Source organism: Varanus komodoensis, unplaced genomic scaffold, assembly GCF_004798865.1.
Source record: "Varanus komodoensis strain SLA01 unplaced genomic scaffold, ASM479886v1 scaffold2, whole genome shotgun sequence".
Lineage (NCBI taxonomy): Eukaryota > Metazoa > Chordata > Lepidosauria > Squamata > Varanidae > Varanus > Varanus komodoensis.
The window spans coordinates 2,375,841-2,396,621 of record NW_025335568.1 but is presented as its reverse complement, the minus strand read 5'-3'; the positions used below and the strand labels follow the sequence as shown (position 1 = coordinate 2,396,621).

The 20,781-nt window shown below is 55.0% G+C and overlaps 1 protein-coding gene across 1 annotated transcript in view; it reads right to left on the bottom strand.

Moving 5' to 3' along the window:
- The window catches only part of LOC123022514 (transcription factor COE1-like), an 81,563-nt gene that overhangs the window by 53,674 nt on the left and 7,108 nt on the right, over positions 1–20,781 (bottom strand). The gene's annotated exons all lie outside the window — the stretch shown is intronic.

Here is a 20,781-nt window from a genome sequence, read left to right as displayed (position 1 = left end):
GTTGACCATGTAATGGCTGGAAACGTTTGCGATGTCTTTGGAGACTCCTTAGAAGTCTGGAACTGAGAACCTACAATGTGCAGAGCACAGGAGTCGCCACCAGGAAGGCTCCGCCTGCTCCCTGGCTCCGGGACCTTCCGGTGGGATGGGGCGGAGCCTCGGCAAGGCAGAAGATGGATCTCACGGGCTGCTCGCAGAGCCTGGACCCACCATCCACCACCCCTTTTCTCCGCACTCTGTCTCACTCCTTCCTTCCCGTTTTCCTTGCTCTCAGACGGCTGCCCTCTTCACAACCAGTCAGGCAAAATGCAGACCCCGCCAGTGCCACACTCCCATTTCAGCTTTCGAGGTACACGAGACAATCTTTCTGTCTACACGACCGCTTGGGGGGTCACAAGTGTGCGGCTTGGAAGCGTGAGGTTTGCCCTTTGAAATGGGTCTTCCTGGGCGTTAGTGGGTCGTGCCTAGCGAGGAGCGTGGCGGGCAAGAGGCTGCCCCAGTCAGCCCAGGGGAAGAAGCCGGCAAGAAGGGCGCTTAGCACAAGGGCGAGAAGCTCCTTGGGGAGCCGGGGACTGCATCCCCCTGAGCTCCTTTCGGGAAAGAGCTGAACCTCAGCCAAGCCTTTTAGCAGAGCAAGGGTGCAGGCCTACACTTCCCAGCAGCCCCAGCCAGCCCTCCCTCCAGACTAAATTTCGGGTGGCCAAGCTGTCCTGCAGCCATCCCTTCTAGATCCCCTTCAAGGCTGGGCAGGTGGAGCTACACTTGGTTTTCCCTTCTGAGCTTGCCTCGGATTAGGCCACCAAAGCGCCCGCCTTTGGTCTGCTCTCGAAGCTGCGACTTGCCTTCCTTTTCGATGGCGGGGGCCACCCAGCAAACAGGCAGCGCCAGGCTTTTCTGAGAGCAGAGAGGCCCTGGAAGTGGTCTCTTCCTACCAAGCTAAAAATAGAGAAATGCCCGAAAAGTCACATGCTGCCATATGTACAGAATCAGGGCATGCTCAAAGGGTGCATCCCAGTGACTGAGCACAGGGAGCATGGCTGATTGTGCAGCCAGGGTGGCCGACGGACGGACGGGCGTGCATCTGAGCCGCCGGAAGACGGAGTCGCCCTCCAGCCCCCGCCGAGTCCACCGACTGCAACGGGATCGTGCCATCAGAGGCACGGCAGAGCTGCACAGCTGGCCTCCTGCGCCTTTAAGAGTGGGAGTGCGGAGCGGCTGTGGGCTGGTGTTGCCTCCCAGGCAGGGGTGAGAGGAGAAGGTGAGCTCTGTCACAGGGCTCTTAAAGGTACAGCGGTTCTCCCCCCCCCCCACCCCGCTTTGTGCATCCTCTGATGGCCAAGCAGCTCTCAGCCTTTGCAGAAATGAAATCATTAAACAGGCTTTTTGAAAAAAAAATCCGAAATGTACGCTGCTGGAGAGGTTATGTTTACTGGGGAGTGGATCTGAGTGCTTCTGCACGCAGGCGGGGGCACAGTCCCTGGGATCTCTCTCATCCTTGCGAACGCGTGAACCCTGCTAAAGCTGCACAGGTGTGGGAGGACGAGTCTTGTCTGGCCGCCTCCAGCCCTCAGCAGCCCTCACCGCCTTCTGCTGCATGAGCAAGGGGCTCTGAGCTCACCTCTCGGCTTTGCCCCACCAGCAGAGCTGCCGTCACCACTGCTAGAAAGCAGCACTCTGTGCAAGATCACAGACGGTTCAAGCCGGGGCTTGGGAGTCGCATGTTCAGGGCCAGATCCGGCATGCCAGGGTTCCCAAGGGCCATGCCCCTCCTCATGCCCCAGCCAAGCTGCTCTCTGGCTCCCCAGCTTTGGCCCAGCCCCCCCCGCCCCCTCCCCTTGGCAACAATGCAGGACGAGAGCTCGTGCTAAACGTGCTGGTGTTCTTGGTATTTCAGTAGCCACCTCTGGCCCTTCCCGGTACTGGACTGCAGGCCACACGGCCACCTCCAAAGTGGAAGAGAGCCGCTCGGGCCAAAAGGGGTCCAACTTCCTTCGCTGAGTCGGAAGGGCAGAGGGTTTCCGTGCTGCGATCCAGAGGGAGCGGAATTCCCCTTCTGGAGAAAAGGCCCAGCCGGCAGAGTTCCCTCCAGCAGCGCCCAGCCGCGGCCCTTCTTCAGTCTCCCTGCTCAAACTCTCCCCCCATCTGAAAGCCCCACTTGCTTGCTTCAGCTGCTGGGGGGGGGGGGTGGGGAGGGCAGGTGAGGCGATGCTCTCCTGCAGCATCCACACTACTAAAGGCCAGGGGGCTCTCCGGGCGGCAACCGGGCAAGCCCAGGAGGGCCAGGAAAAAGCAGCGGGGGAAAGGAAACCAAGCCGGCAGTGATCAGTTGCTCCTGCGAACATCACGGAATTCGTTTAGAGACGATCTAGAGAGGGGATTCCTTATTGTTTAAGTTTGTTTTCTTTGTGCATTAAAAAATTGGGGAGAATCGGCCAGCTGGGAGGGGGCACACAATTATTTATTTATTTAGAATATGTATATGCTGTCCTGTCGCAAAGGCCTCAGGACGGCTTATATAAATAAATAAGAATAATATAAAACAGAATACAAATAAATTAGATGTCGGCCGCTGAGCAAAGTGCCACAAGGGAGTGAACGGGAGTTTCCCACACAAGGGGCAGGAAAATGCGACCTTCCCCAGTGGCGAAATGTGGCGATGAGACTGTGGGAGTCGAGGCTGATGTGCCAGTAGGGAGAAAATGTGCAGGACCTGGAAAAATATTAAGCGTTGACGACGACGACGACGACAACAGTGAGGTTCGTAGGTTGGCTTCCTGCTGATTAAAGTTCCAGAAGGGCAGGGAGTGTGTCTTTCTCCTCCTAAAAGCCCAGCTCCGGGTGTCTGGTGCGCACCCTGGCCTTGCCCACCCATCCTGCTGGTGCTGGAGACGGGCTCAGCCTTTCAGGCATGCTTGAGAAACAATGCCACCTGTTGGCCAACTACAGAAGGATTGTGTCCCCCGGCCTGGGATCGCAGCCCATCAGCCACAAAAGCAAGACGCCCACGTCTGGGTCCGTCCTACCCCCCCGCCCCCCAGCCACATTTCATTGGCCTCCGTATCACAGGCAGAAACGCATCCGAAACACGAGACCCCTCTGCCGGAGGGCCCGTGCGGATGCGGATGCGCAGACCACGGGGCCCCGCTTTGGAAGGAAGGGTCACCCTACTCATCTGGGGCTCAATGAGCTGGGGAGTCAGGCTGGTCAAGTGCCCACAAGTTACGGAGCGGCCCTCTTGAGCTGGGATTCTCCAGAGGTGTTGGACAACGACAGCCAGCATTCTGACCACTGGCTAGGTTGGCTGGGGCTGATGGGAGCCGAGTCCAAAATGTGTGGTGGGAACCAAGCTGGCAAGGCTAGTCCAACAGAAGAAGGGTTCGTAAACATTTCAGAGTCCTGAGAGCTCGAATATTTAGGCTTCTGCCATGCATCGAAGGTGAAAATGCACACGTTTTGGATTTCTAGGCCAAGCCATTTTCTTTCTTAATAACCCTGGCATTATGTATCTCAGAAGGGAGAAAGTTAGTCTGGAATTCACACACTGCCTTTCACTGAAACTTATTTCCACAGCAGTGTGCAAGAAGATACTTTAAAATAATGATATGAGCTTTGCAAGTGCAAAATGACCAACAGAAAAAGGGAAGAGCAAGGTCACAAATGGAGGACCAACCAAGCAGCTTCCGAAGGCCCAAGGGGACACATGCACACATCCCCTTTACCCTGGAAAGGAGAGGAGAGCGCATGCAGGCTCACCCTTTTGCAGGAAGGAATGCTGGACATTTGGGGCCAATGCGAGAAAGGCCCCGATGCTGCAAAGGGTTATCTGACCTCTACGAATGATAGTAACAGACACGGAATGCCAGGGGTTCTTCGAGTAGCCCAGGGGGAGGGCACTCACAGGAGGGAAGATTCTTCCTGGGTAGTTCAAGATACGGAATATGAAAATTGGAACCGGAGGCCTGGATTGCCCCAGAAGGCCAGGATTGTTGCTGTCCCGACATTCAGACCAACATCCAAAGACAGCTTGTGTTGATAGTAGGAAAAAATCCAAAGTCTGCTTTAATGTAATCAGCTCAAAACATCACAAAAAAGATAACTTCATACCATCTTGCCCGACAAAGCAATCTGAAGTCCGTGGGCGCTTGCAACTTCTTTGTGATCTTTTGATTGACCTAACCAAGGTACTGCACTCAGATGGATCCTGGCATTTGTCTTGGAACAGAAGGAAGTGACCAGCGGGGCAGCGCTCTGAAAGGCCCCCCGCTCTGCTCATCGGTTCCTATTTCCGAGGGGGGGGGCAGCACGGAGAGCTCGCTTGTGCAATCTCCTTCCCAAAGGACTTTTGAAACTCTCGCTTCAAAGGGCTGACTTAATTTGCCGAAAGTGCGATAGGCATGCTTTATTTATGCATGTATAGCTCACCCTTCCTGGAAGGAGGCCAGGAGAGCCTACGTGAGCTTTCCCTTCTTGTCTCCATTTTATCCTCACAACAACCTTGTGGAGTAGGTCCAGCTGAGAGCCTGGGACTAGCCCCAGGTCTGGCCCTGTGAGCTTCATGGCTGAGCTGGGAGCAGAACCTGGATCCGCACTGGTTCCCGAGTGTCCCCTTTATCACCGTGGCTCAGTGATTAAAATGTCAAAAGAGAGGAAGCAACCTCTCTCTCTCTTATGGCATGGCTAGCTCCCAAGCAATGCCATGTCCGAACACTGTGCGGGGTCCTGTTGCCTAATGGTCAGAGCACTGGGCCTAGTCTGGGGAGACCTGGGTTCTAGTCCCCACTCAGCCATGGGGTTCTCTGGTAACTTCGGGCCGGTCTTGGCCTCAGCCTCACATCCCTTGCAGGGGATGGAGAGGGGACACGAGCGATCCCAGGATCCTTGGAGGAAACCCAAATGCCACCAACCAGCCGTGACACAGTCAGGGCATTCCTAGAAAGAATCACCCCCAGGTAGGTCTGCAAGGGGCTCCAGATGGTGACTACGAATTCACGTGTCCCTCTCACCGGAGCGGAGGCAAACCTTAACGGAAAGTGCGCTGCTGGATGGCCAAGGGTTGAACATGACGGGAAAACCTGATTTCTATTCTGTTACTTCTCTAGGCCCATCCGCGACTGGCCCCGAGTCTCCCGGTGAGTTCCTGGCAGAAAGCGGCCTGAAACTGGGATCTCCCAAGTCTCAGACCAACGTTCTTACCAGCCGTGCCACACTGGCTTTCCGGCAGGGGCTGAATACGGGTTATCAGTCAATTGTGGCCTGTTGCTGAAACATGGGTGGTTGGGTTGTCTGAACCCACCCAAGAAACCAAACCATGATGAACAACCCACAGTTTACAACTCAGCAGCAAACCATGTGTTCTCTTCGTGGCCTGATCATAGTTAATGGCAATGGCTTGCTAGCACAGCCGCATTCAGACAACGCGAGAAGCCACATTTCAGCAACGACCCACACTCCACCCTGGTTGCCTGGGTGACTGGATGGGACCCATTTCTTCTCCGCTCACTCTCCCCACATTGGCAGATTTTGGGAACGGTGAGTGCGGAGCGCAACAATTGCACAGAAGTGTACAGGGCGGCAGGCATGTTTAACCCTTCTGCTCCCCCACTGAGGTCACCAGTCTCCACGCTGGTGTGGAAGCGGTTCCAGTGAAGCGTGGCTCAGAAGACCGTGGCTGAACATGCGCAAACCAGGCTGGGAGCTCCATCCAGTCCAGCTGGACGGTGCGGGCGCCGCTGCTGCCCCTTTACTGCTCCGAGGGTAGACGCAAACCGGCGGCAGCAAATGTGGCTCAGAGCAGAAAAGCGGAGACTGACAGGCGACGGCCCGCCTCGCAAACCATTTCCTAAACAAACCCACGCTGCTGCGGGGAGACGCAAGCAGCCTGCAAGCCGCTCCAGCGGCTGCAGAGATGCGTTGCCGCTGGCATTCCCTGAGAGGAGCTGTGTGCGTGCTGGGAAATCAACAGGCCACTATACATCAAGCCGCTTAAAAACGCTGTTTTGGTTCATGCTTGACTCCTGCAGCCAACAAACTGCCCCAGAGAGGGGAAGGTTCTCTCCAGCCTTCAGAAAAGCCACCCCCAGGAACCTCAGAGCTGCGAAGGCAGCCAGAGCTGAGCTCCTGAATGTTTCCGACATTCCTTTGCTGATGCAAGAGAAGCTGGAAGGATTTTTTTGGGGGGGGGGGCAGGCAGGGTTAGTAAAGGGAGGAAGAAGATTTGAAATGGTTGCAGCTCCCCACGACATTCTACCTGCTTGGGTATTTTTCAGCACACCAGACTCCATTTCCCAAATTGCTGCTGCACAGAAAGTGAGGGTCCCATCTCATTTCTCAGGCATCCGGGCCCAATGTTTGCATGCCAGATGGAGCTGGTAGTTCTCCATCCATCCATCATCTCCCATTTGAATTATGTCTTTCCTCCCCAAAAGTCAAGGAGATCTGCATGGTTCCACCACCTCCTTTCAATCTCACAACAAAGTATCTGCATGGTTCTGCCACCTCAAACAATCTCTGCAAAGTAGGAAAGCGGCGTTTGCACAGAATCCCTCCTCGCCAGGTTGTTCAAGGTGCCCTAATTTCTGCTGGGATGTGTGGCTGAAGTGGCACGGCCAAGCACAATTTCTCCATGCTGGGTCCCTCCCAAGTCAACTAAGTCTGCCTGGACCAGGGCAAGGGGGCATTCTGGGTTCCCCCCCCCTCCACCTGCCACCATCGGATGCTCACCCTTCTGCAAAAGGGTTTGGACCTTTTCGCACTCTCGAGAGGCAGCAGGTGCTTCACAGAGTCTGTCCGAACAGCCCGAGCTTCTCCCCGGCCATTGCCGTGCAGCATACGCAAAAACCACCCAGAATTTTCACCGTGGACGTTTCCAAAGAAGCCTTTCCTGTTCACCAGATGTTTTGCCCCAAACTCCCAGGATTCTGGGCCATTGACTATGCTGGCTGGGGCTGATTGGAGCGGAGGTCCCAACCATAATGAGGGCACGACAAAGATACTGACCAGTTCACCTGTAACAGCAACCATGCATACGGGTTTGGCATCGGTTGAGTCCTAGGCTGTTGCTGAATTGCAGCTGCCACTGCATGTGAACGCTGTACTATGGTTTCACTATAGGTTGTTAAGCACAAACAACCCAGGGTTCACAACCCAGGTCTTGGGGCAGTTCTCTTCTTGGGTTGTTGTCACCTGTAAACCAGGCCACACTTCCGGGAGTGCAGTGACCACATTTCACCTGCCTCCCCTTTCCCAAACCCCCTTTGCCTGGCGATGCCACTCATTTGAAAATGAGAGCACATCACCCCACGCATCCGTCAGCCGCGAAAGCACAATCGCCCCTCTCTGCAAGACCAAGAGCAGCCACAAGAAAGGACAGAACTATAAAATTTTCTGAGAACCATTTTTCAAAGAAAGGAATGGCAAACCCCTGGGGGCACCTGAAAGGTGCCACCTGGGCCCTGATGGAAGGCTTGTGACTGCAGGTGCGCAGGCAACATTATGAAGAGCGGCAGAACTTTGGGCCTCTCTTGATGAGCTGCTCACTAGCCATTCCCCGAAAGTTGCACTGGAATCAGTCTCCTGGATTCAGCTCACACAACGACCCACCACAGAAACAGAGAAGCAGAGCGAGTCAGAAGAGGCTTCCGGGGCCATCTAGTCTGACCCCCGTCTCCAGCCGGCTCCGCTCACGACATGCCCGCCATGTGCATGTCCAGCCTGTCCTTAAACGCCCTCCCCACCTCCCCTGGAAGCCCATTCCATACCCCGGGGGTCCTTACTGTCAGAGTCCACAAGAAGACACTGTGGGTTCTCTACCTGGTTTGTTCGTGGTCAGCCATCCACACCTAAACCATATACCAGGATTTACATGTAATGACAAGCCATGATTTGAGGATAACCCACATTCAACCCATAACCTGAGTTGCTATGTGCAAGCGAGGCCTTTGTGCACGATTTTGAATCCAACACAGAAGTCGAATTCCTGAGAAATCTGGCTTGAGAGAAAGAGAGCGGCATGCCCACTTCTCCATTTTAAACAGCGCACCGCAGCTTGAGTGCACTCCATGCCGCCAGCCCTGCCCGCTGAACACGGAGCGTGTTTCACGGCAGACGCTTCCAGCAGGTTCTCCCCAGGGAGCAGGTCTAGCTCAAAGCTCGAACCAGCTTGTAATAAAATCTGGCATGCCATGCAGCAGAGTCGCCTGGACTTCCTCGCTCTCATCATGCTGACGGGATCAAAAAAGACCTCGAGGCGCAATGCCACCCCCCGCGGTGCCTTCCAAGAACCCTCCAGGCCTGGCCGGAAAGCCTGGGCGCTGAATTAGCTCTGCGATCAGCTGGCGGGTATCTGCCGGCGTCTGAGAAGCCTGGATTCCAGGAACTGGCTGCCTGATGCAATAGATGTTCCTCAGTCAACTTCCCGGTGTCTTTCTTGCCCATCCCAGAGTGGCCGCTTGCACACAAGGCCAAGAGGACAAAAGAGGACACAGATGCACATAAAACCTGCGTGTGCTAATTTACATGCATGGGTGTGAATGTACTGTCAGGGAGATAGAAGTGCAGCGCATCTCGCTGTCGCGGGGGAGACATGATGCGTGTGCGGGCCATTCGGCTGTCTCTCCGCTCCTGGACTGGACGGGAGAAAAGCCACGCAGAGGAGGTCTTCCTCCAGAGGACTGCCCTTTGTTGGTCCTTCCAAACAAGGATTCTCCTCTGTAAATCAGGACATGGGGCCACCTTGCTGGAGGGATCAAGGAGGTCAAAACAGGACGAAATGCAGATGGGAAGAGGAAGTCCCAGGCACTGGCTCCATCTTGTCCAGCCAGTCAGCACCAAGAAGCCGGTGTGGCACCCGTGAAGTTGTCCGTGCTCTGCTCCTCTCAAAAAATGGTGTTTCATAGAAACCTGGGAGTCTTCCTGCCTCGCTCCTTCTCCCCTGCTGCCTTCGAGGTGCTGTTTTCCCTCCTCCAGCCGCAGACTTCCCCTCTCTCACTGCCCACCCCCTTCAGCTTGCTTCTGAGTAGACAGGTGCTCACTGCAGCCGGTAGGGGGCCCACGACATGCCCAGGGCAGCCATCTTGTGGCAGTGCCCATGACAGTATCTCGAAGCCCCCAGCATGAGCACAGGGCGAAAATGCACCGGGAGCCTTTGTTCTCTGCGTTTTCCTGGAGGTTTGCTCACTGAAGATGAATTAGGGCCCCCTACTGAGGTGACCAACAGTGTTGTGCCGTGTTTGGAATTCGGGGAGAGCCCCCCTGTGCTGCGACCGAGGAACTGCTGGTGGGGGGATGTTGCTTGTTGGAGTTGCCTCAGACCCGGCACTAACAGAAGCCAGCAAGCAGGCTTCAAACCTGTTTCAGCACCTTGCCCCTTGAAGATCTGACATCGTGTAAAAGAGTGCCTCTAGGCCTGTGCAGAGTGCATCTATGCCACAAGGAGCTCTCCAATGAGAGGGAGAAGCCTGGGATCCGGATCGACCGGGAAAAGCCCTCAGGGCTGCTTTCTGGAAAGTCTGGGCCGAGTTCAGGCCAAGCTGGCCGCTGTGACCCCCTGCTGCAACGTCATGTGAAGGCGCGAGACGCACCGCGCTGGACCAGGCCCCCAGTCTGCCTGGCGGAGCGTGATGCAGGCACAGCGGCAAGGAGGGCACGGCCACTTGCGTGCCCATGACTGCTCCAGCACTGGAGATGACGTGCAGCCCTCAGGGGCAGTGGGAGTAGAGGCTGGTCTAGATGACCTCTGAGAGCCCTCCCATTCCATGGCACCATCATTCTAGAAATGCACGCTCCATAAACGTGTCCAAGCCATCCCGAAAACCATCCAAATCGGCGGCCTTCACAACAGAGAATCCCACAGTTTAACGCTGCACTGTGTGAAGAGGCCCATCCTTTGATCGCTCTTCGCCTCTGGCTCCTCGGCTCACGGGATGATTCCTTTGTGGCCCAGGATATTGCTGCTGCCGCCGTCGTCCGGTGACCCTGTGAATGGGGGCCCTCCGGAACGCCCACAGCTCTTGCCCACCCAGGGCGGGGGCTTCCTTGATGGAGTCCGTCCATTTCAAGCTGGTCCTCCTCTTCCTCTCCTGCCGCCAACCTTCCCGAGCGAGCATGGTCAGAGGAGGAGGAAAAGGTCTCCCTCTGCTCTTTCCCCAAAACTTTGGGCCACCCCATCGCGTCTCCTGGTCCTTGCCTTTCCTAAGAAGCCATGCAGCCTCCAAGACGGTAATCTTTCCTCCCGGGAAGGTTTCCCTCCTTCATCTTATGTTCAGCCCCTTGGGAAGAGAGGATGAGAACAACTTGCTTTTGAGTAAACCCACCCAGGAATGCACTGCCTGTTCACCGAAGAGCCCTCCTGCCATCCCTTAAAGAGACAGCAGCAAAGATGTTGGCGGTATGAAAATTTATTCAGATTTAATCAATCACTTAAAAGCCAGATGATTAATCAACTATGGATTGTTTCATTAGTTCACCAGCCCTAATTTTATGCCTTGTTCTTCACTGTGTTAGAAGAAGTGATGGAAACATATAGCCATCTCTGCCCCAAATTGGCACCCCATCAGAAATTCCACCCAAGCCCCACTTGGAACTTTCTTGTGCTCCAGGTGACATTTTGCCTCTAAAAATACCTGCTGGGGGAGAAAAGGGGAGGGAAGAAGCGCGCACAGGCTCCCTGCTGATTGAAGGATCAGTTTTGACAACCATCTCCTTCTCTCCCCTCGCCCGCCCTGTCCCCCACGATTCTTCCCTCCTTCAGCAAAGGGCTGCTCAGCTGCGGGATTTCAATCAGAGCCTTCTCAGAAGGCAGGAATAAGAAGAGCAGGAGAGAGGACGCCAGTCCTCTTGAAAAACATGAAGCAAATCTCCTTCACAACCTTCAACCCCCAGACAAAAGTAAGACACTCTTCCCCCTCAGTATAATCTCCTAGGTAAATTACTTTTCCACCCACTGCTTCTTCCTATGTTTCTCTCGGTGCGTCTGTTTAGCTAAAAGGATTGCTGGGGAGGAGGGAGGGAGAGGGTGGCTGCAGAGACAACACTGGGGAAAATGTTTTCTCGGCAGCTTCTGGGGCGGGCGCAATTCCCTGCAAATCTGCCAGGCACAAGCCCCACGGAGGACTGCAGCCACCCTCGGACCCCTGGCCAGTGTTGGCCCCTCAACGTCAGCAGGGACCCCATGCAAGCGTGCTCAGAAGGTCAGCAGGGCAGCCGTGGGGAAGGGCCTTTTCAGTGGCGGCTCCCAGGTTGTGCAACTCGCTCCCCCGCGAGGCCCTCCTGGCACCAGGCTCAGGCCTTTCTTCGCCCACACCCAGGCGCTTGGGGCTTTGGGACTGGGTCACTTTGCCAGGCCTCGGTACCTCATTGTCAATTGGTGTAGCAATCACTCAAAAGCCTTTGCAGCAATGAGTGTCGTTAATTGTCTGAACTGTTTTAAATTGCTGACGTTGCCTTGACACTTTTTCTGAGAAAGGCACCTAAATGTGCAATCCCTGTGAAAGTCTAGACCTCTCTCTCTCATTCTCTCTCTCTCTCTCCTTTTGCCTGGACTTGCACAGCCTTGTGCTCTAGGACATTTAATAAAATTAATATATAAATAAAGACCATGCCCCGGGGTTGCCGCCAAGCCCCCAGGCTCACTTTAGCAGGGTCCCATGCTGAAACCCCTCTCCACTTGAATTCTTTAATTCTCTACAAAGCCCATGGCAGCCAAATGCCCGGATCCCAATCCAGCATCATTCCTTTGATAGCGTGATGGATGTGATGAGGAGGAAAAGCCGGGAGCCTTGCTTGAGCCCCCCTGAGCAGGGGGGGGGGGTCCTCATGTTCCTGGCCTGGCTTTCTGTGCCACTTTGTCCTGCGCCTGAACAGCCACATTCGTTTCATTTCCTTCAGTGCAATCCCTTCCCTTTCCATGGTCCAGGGGAAGAAAACGAAAAGTTGAGATCTTGACTAGGCAGGAGTGGAATCAGTTCCGAGCCCAGTCTAATCCCCTCCTAGGAGGAGCCAGAGAGGGAGAACCCCGGTGCATTTGGCTCTTTGGGCACGATGCACCCGTGATCTTTGCAGTGCTTGTGGCCACAGCCTCTTTGGTGCTGGCACCGCTGCTGAGGACCCTCTAAGCACACGTCCTCCCTGCTCACCCGCAACTGCCGCACATCTGGTGCCCCCCCCCCGCAGCACCCGTACAGCGCATCCTACGGGTGTTCTCCTCTTCCTCCCCCAGCCCAGCCACTGCACGGGGAGCCCCATTCCCAACACTAGCCCAGTAGCCCAGGGCAAAGCAGAGCCCCCTCCCCCAAGGAAAGCCACCCCCAGCGCAAAGCTTGCGATTCCCCCCTGCTGAGGCTGAGTAGCTGCAGCAAGGAGAGAGAAACAGAGAGGCACTGGAGGTGATTGGAGCTGCCACGGAAGGACCACTTTGGAGAAAAGCAAGGATTTTGACTGAGCAGGAGGAGGAGGAAGGCAGGCAGGAAGGCGAGCAGCCCGGCCTTGCTATAGAGAGCACACAATGGCTGAACAAACCTGTTCATTCACGGGATTATATGAAACTAGTCACAGAATGTCCTTCTGGCCTAAACGGAAAGGCACCATGCATAAAAAGTACATGAAAACAAATTTACAATAGCCATCAGATTAAGGATGGATTGGTCTATAAAACATTCCAGATGGGCAGCGGTAGCAACTTTAATTTAAAAATTATTTGAAGTCATACAGACCGGGAGCATTTCTACTACTACCTGCTGAGCTAGGACAGAGTAGAAGGGCAGAGCAGGTCCAGCTTCTCCATGGAGGGCCTTCTGGAGTTGGGCCACTGCCACAAAGGAAGCCCTACAATCCTGCACGCACAGGAACTTTTCCTGTCTCAACAATTCCCGACTTTCTCACCCAGCAGTTTACCTGCGGGCAAGCAAGACTGCCTCTGCACGCAGGGACCTCCCCGCAGCTACAGGCTGGATCCGAACCGGTATCCCAGCCCTGGAGATGCACAGCATTGACCTGGTGATGGCATCCAACCACAGACCCTCGGACGGCCTCACGCAGCAGTTCATGTAGACGCCGAACACCAGAGAGGATGAAAGGGGGAACTGGGAAGGCCCTCCGGAAATGGCCCAGCAGCAGTGGGCTTAGGGCCTGGCCACCTGAGGGAGCGTCTCCTTCCATATGTGGCTGCCCGCCCCTTCAGATCTGGGGCAGAGGCCCTTCTCCAGGAGGCCTCCTTGAAGGAGATTAGGAGGGTGGATCCCAGAGCCAGAACCGAGCCCACCTTGAAAAGGAGCCGGATCATCTGCCCCATCCAAGCAAACGGGAACTTGGGCTGACACCACCAAAGCGACCTCTCGATCGAGAGAAAGCAGCTGCAGGCAGGCTGGGAATGACCTGCCAGTGTTTTCTTCACCAAAGGCTTTCCTCCTGCTTCTTCCAAAGAAGCATTTGTGATCTCTGCTGCACCTTCTCTTGCAGCCTTTACCGACTAGGGTGGAGAAGATTCTGGCAAGCACCGGGCTGAGCAAGATCAGTGTTTTGCATGAGTTACACAAGGGCTGCGCACCCGTGGGCGCATTCCTTGGAAGCCGTGCAAAGAGGTGGGGCGAAATTTGCCCTCGGAGGGAACCCACGACCTCTTTGCACGTATCCCTGGATACACAGAGGGGTTCCAGAGCCAGGGGCTCTGCAGAAGCCCTGCGGAAGCCACAGTCAGTTGCGGAGAAGCCCTTCCGGGCCGGTTCCAGTGGTGGACGTGGCTCTCAGAATTCTGTAATTAGCTGTAAGTGCATCGCAGGATTGTCCCCGTCTCCATCCTGGTGTGGTTTGCTGGGGAGGGAATCCTCTTGCTGGCACATTTATTTATCCTCCACCTTTTTCCTTCAAGGAACTCAAGGCAACTTACATGCTTTTCCTTCTCCTCTCCATCGGATCCTCACAACCCCCCTGCGAGGTAGGCCGGGCTGAACAAGAGCGACTGGCCCAACGTTCCCCAGGCAGCTTCATGCCCAAGTGGGGACTAGAACCCGGCTCCCAGTCCAGCCCTCGAACCCCCACGCCACGCTGGCCTCAAGCAGGTGCGTTTTGCATACAGGCCCCGTTAGGCTCACTGAAATATTTGCTTAATTTTCTCAGATGCAGGTTTAGACAGAAAGAAACCCTACACCTCCCCACATGCCGCGGCCAAAAACGTCCTGCAGAGTTCCAGGCCGGTGCTTGCTGGAAGCTGCAAGACCTTTTTCCGTCTGAGCACAGACAGGATTGTGCTCCGAGTTACCCAAACGCCATGGACTAGCCCCAAATTGATCAGCGGCTGCAAGGATGACAAATGCCGGCAAGCAGGACCGAAGTGTCTGGACCAGGAATGGCTGTGAAAGGTGGGGGGGGGGCACTCTCACCCACCTGCTGAGTGGACAGGCCCTCTGACCTCTCTCATTAAAAGCACAGCAGCAAGAGACTTTGTGGGGGGGGGGGGGAGCGGTTGCAGCTGGACAGCAACCCAGCCCTTCTCTCAGGAATGGTTCTTTGCGAATCTGGAGTGCTGCCCCCGTATGATATATCAGCAAACACTTCCTCAGTTTGCCTTTCTCCTGCAGGTTCTTGAACACCACCTGTTGAAAGAAACCCTTCCTGGACGGCCACATTCTCCCTTCGCTCTATTATTGGAAAAGCCAACGGACAGCTCATAGAGACATCTCCTGACACAGGTGGATCGCTTTCGTTCTGGTGTCCCCAACCTGGTGCCCTCTGGATCTGTTGGACCACAAACCCCAGCATCCCCTAGCCAGCCTTAGTTAGATCTGAACAATGCCATTGATTTGTTGACTTGAATCAAGTCTATGGGACATCAATTAGTTTGCATGCCGAGAAACATCAGGGCCAACCAGAAGGAATCTTCATTTGATTAAATCACTTTAATTTAAAAACGGTTTGCTTACATCTCTGGATTTAAACATGGATAAGTGGATAAGATTCAACAATCTTCTTCCCACATCATGGCCACTGTTTCTGGCTTGATCCACCCTGTCCTGGGTTGTTTCATGACCTCTGAACCTGGGTTAATTAGGGGTTAACAGCCCAGAGTTAACTGAAGAATTGCCTGTAGTTTGTTGTTAGTTTACCTCTGAGTTTTTTAATTCCCCAAACAACCCTGAGTTTCCAGTTTAAATGTCACAAAACAACCAGGCGTGGGGTGTTCCTGGGTTACAACTTAAAATAGGAAATAGCTCATGCCAGCACTCGCTAACCCCAATTCCAGGGTTAAGCAATCCAGGAATGGCTGCTGTGACATGTGAACCAACGCCCTGCATAGCTGCTGCCAGTCCGTGTAGACAATACTGAACCAGATGAGTCAGTGGCCAGTGTGACATGGTGGTTAAAGTGCCGAATCGGAGTTGTGAGTTCAAGCCCCTACCTGGCCAGGAAGCGTCTTGGATGACTATGGACCAGCCACCGATTCGCAGCCTAACCTACCTCACAGGGCTGTTCTGAAGGCAAAACGGAAAGGGGAAGGGCAGGGCACACCACCCTGGGCTGCTGGGAGGAAAGGCAGAGCAATACAAAAAGCTCTGATTCTGTCTAAGCTGACACCCTACATTGGTGCCTAAACATCTTAAGTTTGGTGTTGATTTTAAAATCTCCCCAGGCACAGCGGAGCCTGCGTCTTGCGATGTGCAGAGCCAGATAAAGACAACAGCCGAGCGCCAAAATGATGCTGGAGAACAGCCCCGGGGCAGGTGGCACCTTGTTAAAACCAAGCAGGTCTTGATCAGGACAGGGGTCTAGCTGCCTGGAAGCCTCTTCGAACCAGAGCGAACTTCCCCAGCGAAGGAGCGAGCGGGATGCAGGGGTTGGCTGTTCTGGGCTTGCATGCAAAGTTATATTCTACATGAAAAACCAGGCACAGGCACGCTCCTTGAACAGAAAGCCCCCTGCTGTGCTGGGCCCCAGGGCAAGCTTTCAGCCTAGGCAGCGCTGGTCCCAATTCTGGCAAAGGCACAAGAACTGAGCCGCTTCCTCTTCCGAAGCTCATGTGATACTAATCACACACTCGGTACTTCAGGAGTAAGCTCCGAAGCAGAGAGCCCTAATGTATTTGCAGCTTTCTCGCAGTAAAGAATATCCATTAGAACTGAGAAATAATATCCAAATCTAAGTGCCTTTTCCCAATCATTAGAAGGGCACTCAGGCTCTTTCCTCTGCAGGGAAAGCAGCAGATCACAAGTATATTCTGTATCTGTGGCCAACGCAGCTTGCATCCGAGTTGTCCGAGCGAGGAAACAAAGGAAAGCGAGTAATTTGAACCCGGGACCCTTCTGGCTCACTTGCCAGGGCCCTGGGCAGCAAGAGGTGTGTGTGTGTGTGGGGGGGCAGATTAAAAAACAACAGCAGGGGAAGTCGACAAGGGACTCTTGGGGATCGACAGGGTGACAAAATGTAAGAAATCCAATCCCGATTTTATCACGAGCCTCACAATTGACGTGTTTTCAGGCTCCGGGATTTATGACAATCTCAGATTTCAGCTGTTAAAAGTCAGAAGCAGAAGGAAGCCGGGAGAGAGAATGAAGGGGCTTCAGAGTAACCCCAAAGCAGCCCGGGCTGAATGGACGCCCTCCGACGCATCGGACTACAATGGCCACCATCCCCACCAGCAACACCCACCTCCAAAACTTCGCTTCCTTTGGCCCTGCTGCATAAGGGACGGCTCGCACGGGACGAAAGCAAAGCAGGGAAGTTAGCTGGGAACCTGCAGGTGGGCAGCTTGAGCCCAGACTCGGGGTGCAGTCCAGGGTACAGGCTGGACGCGTGTAAGCAGCAGAGCCAGGTTTAATTCCATGCAGACCGGGAATTCCTAAGCTAACTAGCCTCGTATAGGATTCCGGCCTCAGTCACTCTGCGCTTGATCTGGTGACATAGGGCCAACATGCATCCAGTGCCAACCGATTTGAAGGCGAGCGAAGGCGGGGACAGGGCGCCCCTCTGGGCCAAGGAAGCCGGTCTGGTGCAGCGGCTGACTGTTGCACTGGGACTCGGGTGATCTGGGTCGCAGCCCCACTCAGCTATGGCGTTCGATGGGGGACTTTGGGCCAATCCCAGATTCTCAGCCCCACCTACCTCACAGGGTTGGTGTTCTGAGGATGAGATGGAGCGAAGGGAAATTATGTTGGTTGCTTTGAGTTCCTCGAAGGGAAAAAGGTGGGATATAAATAAATAAATAAATGTGCCCAGAGATCGAGGATTCCCTCCCCTGCCAGCCACACCAGGATGGGGACAGGGACTGATCCTGCAGTACTTAACACTCATGACAGAATTCTGAGAGCTACAAGCTTGTAGTAAGATGATGACAACATTGTATAAAACCAATGCTGTACTAGTATCAAAGTCTGATACAAAAGGAAAACGAATGAGGAGGGAAGAGGAAAGCAAGCGCAGGAGAAGCAGTGTCTTCTCTGGCTGATGGCCGAGGCAGGCTGGTCTACACCTTGCCATGAAGTTCTTCCTAGGAGGCATGGGGCCCTTCTGGTGCCCCCAGTCCCAAGACCAGGGGATGAGGACTTTCAGTTCTCCAGCTCCAGGGCAAAGAGTCACAACTGGTCTTTCAAGTGGTGGCTCCATCTTTGCAGAGTTTCACCACCTCCTCCCCCGCCCCAGGATGTATCTTGCTTTCGAAGGACCCTTAAAAGCTTTCTTCGGGTGTTTCCCCATCTACTTTCCATTCTTGGCATTGCTCTGGAGTTTTAAAACAGGAATCCCTTGGGGGGCTGGCTTTATTGGTCTTAACTGGGACATTTTTCACCAACAGCCTACGATACTGTCTTCGGGCATTCCTAAATGCATGGGTTTGGCAATATGGAATCTGCTCTGTCACGGCTTGGAAAGTGGGGTGCATACGTTTTGAGCCATCTTGCCTGGGGAGCTGGAGCTGCCGGAGCTGCCAGCCATTTTTGCCTCTGCCCCAGAACTGCCTGGTCGCTCAGGGAGGGGGGAAGATCGGGGGGAGGGGGCAGCTTGGCAGGCGGCTGGGGGGCAGTGGGAGAGGAGAGCAAGGAAGATGGGGAGCCCCCCTTGATGTCCGCACACACCTGAAGGACAATGGCAAAGGGTCCAGGATAGCTGCATGCGAGAAGAGCTCTCTTGAAGCAGACCCAGTTCCCAGTTTCCAGCAGTGGCCAGGCGGGGAGTCAAAAGAGCACCCAGCTTGCGCGTCGCTCGCGTGGGCCAGTCAGTGGGCGGCCTCCGCACGTGGGCGCCCCACCATCCCGGGGCGGCACTATCCTGGCGGCTCTTGGGACCCCTGGGCCAGTGCTCAAGTCAACATGGGTGCCACAAAACTGAGGAGGGGAATGTCCCCTGCGGGCCGGTGCCCTGCAGGGATGTTGGGTTCTGCAGCCCCACACTTCTGGGGGTCTCCAGGTGAGGCCAGGCTGCTTCCTGCCATTCGCAGGAAAGAGTTAAGAAACCGGAAACTTCCTTGCTCCCAAGTCTATAATCCTTCATTGGCTGGAGCCAAACAGACACACCTGCATTTAATTCTACGCCCCTTTCGTTCCCCCCAAGCCGGTCCGTTAAAGGCAAGAGGAACGAGGCGGGGGGGGAGGCGGGGGGGAGGGACGAGGCCGCCGCAGTGCTGGCGATGACGGTGCCCCAGTCCTCCGCCGCGGGAGGGAGGCCGGGCCTGCGCCATGAATTATTAAAGCAAAGCGGAGCATTTCCTAGCAGAGGCGTCCTGCGCATGGCGGTTACAGTAAAGCCCCCCTTTCGTGCGCCGGGCGGCCAGGAACCCACCGGGGCAGGGGCAGGGGAGGGCGGGGGTGGGCGCACACAAGTCAGCCTTTCTCTGCCGTGGCCGACGGAGCAGATGCCCCCCCTCGCTCGAGGAGCGCAAAGGCGCCCCAGCATCTCTGCCCAGGGTGCGCACGGGCTCCGGCCGGCTGCCCAGGTGCTGACGGAGGAAGGGGCAGCCCTGACGGGGCTCTCGGCTCCGAAGTGGGGGGCCGTTTCCCAGGTCTGCAGGAAGGGCGGACGGGTTCCAGGTGGCAGTTTGCAGGCAGAAGGACCTGGGCCGGATCGACCCCCTTTCCAGGGCTGCAAAGGCCTGGATGGGTCGCAAGAGCAGTGAAGACCTAGAGGGAGCCACAGCCTGACTTGGCAGAGGGTGCCCCCCCCACATTTTGCCCCCTCTTCCTTGCCCCACAGCATCGCTCTTGAAGGGGCTCCGACCGTCTGCCCAAATGCAGTCCTGGCGCACCTGGAAGGCCCCTTGGGAAAAGCTGCCCTGCCCGGCCAGGGTGACTGGTGAAAAGCGCTGCCGGAAACCCAGCTCTGCTGGCTGCTGCAGCTGCTGTGTGTCCCAGAATTTTGTGACGCTCAGAGGAGGCGCCTTAACAGCAGAGCTCTGTCCGCAGCTTTCCCGGCTCACTTGCATGAAGGGCAGCAGGCTTGCAAGCAGCTGTTCACCTATGGTGAGTAAGGGCCGTCTCCAGGGGACCTGGCACAGCGGCTTTGCAAATGGCTGCTTATTGTGTTTTTAAAACACAAATGATTTATTGCACACACATCTGCTTGGAGAGGCCACGTTGCGGGTCTCGCACACACAGACAATCTTAATGACAGAATAATTAAGTGCAAGTTTCCACCAAGACTCAATACCGGCCCCTCCTGTATCTCCAAATTTGCCTAATTTGTTGACTCAGGATGCAGCCCTATGCAAATTTAGATATTAAGGAAGGGCCTACTTTTTATCATGTGTTGGTTAGATTTATATCCTGCCCTTTCTGTTAAGCAACTCAAAGCAGTTGATAACATTCTCCTCCTTAATCTTATCTCTCAATCTTATCCCCAAAACAACAACCCTGTGAAGTAGGTTGAGCTGAATGCCTGTGACTACCGCAAGGTCACCCACTTGGCTCCATGGCCAAGCAGGGACTAGAACCCAGATCTCCTGAGTCCCAGTCCCATGCCCTTAACCACTACACCACACTGCCTCTCTGCCTTTTGGCACACTTGGAGCTGTTGGCCCCTTTTCCTGCCTAAGTTTGGATTGGATTGTGCCTTAGATGAGCTTAAAGATGCTCTAGAGCCAAAGGCCTGGAGGAACGTTGTCCATGGGGTTGTCCATGGGGTCGCGATGGGTCGGACACGACTTCGCGACTAACAACAACAACAACAACAGCAACAACAGAGCTGAAAGAGTAGGGCCAGGCCGGCTGCCTGTGTATTTAGACGGGAGACCAGCAGCGAGGAAAAGCGAAAAGAAAAGAGCTCCCATCTCCCTGAAGCAGCTGTAGGTGCTCACGCAAAAAGCCTTTGGTAGATGCCAAGCAACTGGATGTGTGCATTATAGTGATCATGATGGGATCAGCATGAATTTCCCCCACGTGGTGGCCTTCCAATGTGTTGGACTCCCACTCCCATAATCCCCGGTCAGATATACCCCTGTACCGCATTCCCACAGTCTCATTTTTAGTTGCGCACTTCCAGCCAGTGTTACGCAAGAAAAACTGCAATCGCATTAATAGAGATGATGCAGTATGTGGCATGCATTCCATGACTGCTCCACCTGTCTCACGCACACTGCTTTGCTGGCGTGCTTGCAAAATCCCCACAAGGTCGGCCAGCGTTATTATTTCCACACAGCAAATGCTGGAACACTGAGGCCGAGAGAGAGAGGCTTGGCCAAACCCACCTGCAACAGGAGTGCGTGACCTCTGTGGGCTCAGGGGTTGCACTGCCCCTGGAACCCACTGCTTTTATACCTGTGCCCCCTATTGCACAGGTGGTAGCAAAGGAGGAGGAGGAGGAGGAGGA